Here is a 3,088-nt window from a genome sequence, read left to right on the forward strand (position 1 = left end):
AAAAAAAAAAAAAAAAAAAAAAAAAGGAACTTTTCTTTCCTTTCCTTCATAACTTCCCAAATAGAAAATGTTTGGAGGAAAATATACCTACTTCCCTAAAAGTTCCTAAATGGATCCATCAGTCAACCCTTCTATGTGCACATGAGCTGTACTGAATACAAATTAATCTTATGTTCTCAAACTTGCTAGGTTCTTAGATATTTAATAGACGTCTGTGCCTCAAGCAAATGATATTTAACTTAAGAAAATGTTTTGATCTTCATTTATAAAAGTAATTAAAATCTATACCTGAATAGCTAGAATTTATTCTGGATTTTTCAAACTTCTCCAGATTTAATAGCATAATTTGTAGTTCACACCAGCCCACCCAAGGCGTTAACAGAGACAGAGGTCTGCCATCCTGTGGACTTTCAAGACTTGTCGCATTATCTGTCTCCAGTAGGCTGTGTAAATCTGCAGCCCATGTCCAAATTGAATATGAGTTGAGCAAATCCATTGGTCTGACCCAACGTGATATTATTTCTTATGAAATATTATTTAATGTGAAAAACACAAGATAAATGCAGTTAATATTTCAAATACCTTTAATATGACAGCCAAGGAAAACTTAATTCAAGTTAATAATAAGAGCTTAAAATACCATCTATTTTATATGATCCTTTTGGTGCAGTGTGTCAGGGACGTATCTATAAGGAACCTGTTCTGTAAGCCAATTGTATTTTACTGCTAAATTATACAGCTTGAAAAGCAATAGTGTGGGAATGAAATATTTAAAAAGATGTGAAATCGGTATAAATGTTCTTATTTCACTTGAAGCCTTGAATACTGTTTTTATAAAGATTTGTTCTTTATGTGGTATTAACCAGTCGCTGTGAATGCAGAATATTTAAGCCATTCTTCTGATCCATACGGCCAGAACAGGGAGCTTGGTTTTTGCAAAAATACCAGTGATATTTTTGTTAGCCTGGGCCCTCCAGGGGCTGGAGGCTGACTGCACCCACAGGGGCCTGGAGATGGGCTGTGGCCACTCTGCCTCTGCGGGGTAATGAAGCTACTTACTGCCCGGCCTTGGATTTGTCCAGAGAGAGAGACAACGTCCTGGAATGCTCCAAGTATTTCTGGTGTGAAGTAGCCACCCACTCATGTATTACTTCATGCAGTCCTCACATGAAGCAATTTAATTGAACCCCCTTCTGGTTCACTGGTTCACAAGGTGAGACACAGGCATCGTCACAAAGGATGGCGAAGGTACACCTTTTGAAAATTATAATAGCAAAAGCCACAGTGCCATGCAGGAATCCCTTGTAGAATCCGTCCCTCCTCAACTTGGCCACATTCGGCCTGTTATTCTTCTTATATTCTGAAGCACTTTCAGAATCTTCCAGGAGGGTCCCTTGTAGTTACCTGGAGGTCTTCAGTCAATTGAAAATACGATAATTTCATCAGATGAGAATATTTTGATGTCTCACCAGTTACTTGATGAAATGTGTAACTTCTGGATCTCCCCAGAAGTAAAAAAGACCACTAGATACAAGTAAATATTTTCAATTTGTTTAGGGCATTGCGACAACCACGACAGCTCAACTACAGGTACCAACAAAGGAGGACTCCACAGCTGCCGCAGGAAGCAGCAAGGCTGCGGGCGGGCGCAAGTGCGCTCAAACCCAGCGGGAGGCGGGGTTGAAGGGGTTGAAGGGGATTCGTGGCAGGCATCTTTCACTAGAGTGCGAGGTGCTTTAATAGAAACACTCACCTTAGTTTTTGGCCATACAGCAGACACCTGAAGAGAGGAAGCAGCCCCATCCCCTGCCCACAATTCCCAGCTTCAGCCTGGGTGACCACGCAGCCAGCAAGGGACACAAAGCCAGGAGAGTCTGAAGTGAAGTCTGATTCGCAGAAGTGAAAGGGAACTTTTAAAGCAATTCTTCTCATTTAACGTTGTCGCTTTCTCTAGAACGTCCCTGCAACTGTGGTTGTGCACTGCCCAAACATCTGAGCATATTGTTCTACCTAAAAAACAAAGGCGTTCTGCATGTTGTATGCCAGATTTTATCTTTTAAAATCTGATTTCCAAGGAGTTTTGTCTAAAACTTTGTAACAAAATGAAAACAAAAACTCAATTGCATGCATGCATAAAAACAAAGAAAAGAAACTGCAGGGTATCAAAGGAAATTGTCTATATTAACCGAGAAACAGGAAAAAAAAGAAGGGAGAAGGAAAAACTAACTGAATTTACCTCCTATCTATTTTAGTTCTTTTTTCCCCTCCACCCAAACAGTAAAATGGAATGAAGGTTTCCCAACACCTTCTTTTGTTCTAGAGGCTTATTGCTGGGAGGAAGTTGGCTCTCTTTTGCTTTAGTGTCTGGGTGGTGGCTTCCCAATGGCAAAGGCATCCCTTGACAAGCCCGAGCGGCCTTGGTGCCGGAGATTTTCCAGTGATCAGAGTCAAGCAAATCCCAGGAGGAAGCCCGTCTGTCTGGGAAGCACTCTGTGTTTCTGTCATTCCGGGAGCACTGGAGTTACCGTGACAGTGCTGCTCGGTTGTCTCCCTGAGCCTGGCTTATTTGGTTGTTGAAAGATAACTGAGGAGAGATGAAAGAGGCGGCCGGGTTGCTGGGCGCTCGGCTGGAGCCTGAGCTGGAGTCCATGCAGGCGCAGCTCAGGCAGGGCGAGTGTGGCTGCAGTTGGGCTGCCTCTGCTTTGGGACCACAGGTGCAGCCTGCTCAGGTTCCTGCCGTTTTGTTCCCATTGTTTCCCCTTGGAGATTGCCAGAGCTTCAACCTTGGGAATTGCTGTTTTGCTATACTCTGGGGGATACTTCCTACGGGGTGAAGGGCTGGCCAGGGGCTCTCCTGGACCTGGACCTTCAGCCTGATCACCCAACACCCCCCTTGCTCTGTGGATGGACAGCTTTTAAAACTAAATCTCTGGGCCCCCGAGGCATGCAGTCTCTGCTTGCTCTAAGATATGCACTGCAAGGCCCTGTGTCCCTGGCTCTGCCCTGCCCATCTGATAGCCCAGGAGGGCCTCGGAGAGGGGCCTAAGGAGGGGTCCAGGGAAGGGTCCAGGAAGGGTCCAGGGAGGGT

Source organism: Octodon degus, unplaced genomic scaffold (genome assembly GCF_000260255.1).
Source record: "Octodon degus isolate 3935 unplaced genomic scaffold, OctDeg1.0 scaffold00039, whole genome shotgun sequence".
NCBI lineage: Eukaryota > Metazoa > Chordata > Mammalia > Rodentia > Octodontidae > Octodon > Octodon degus.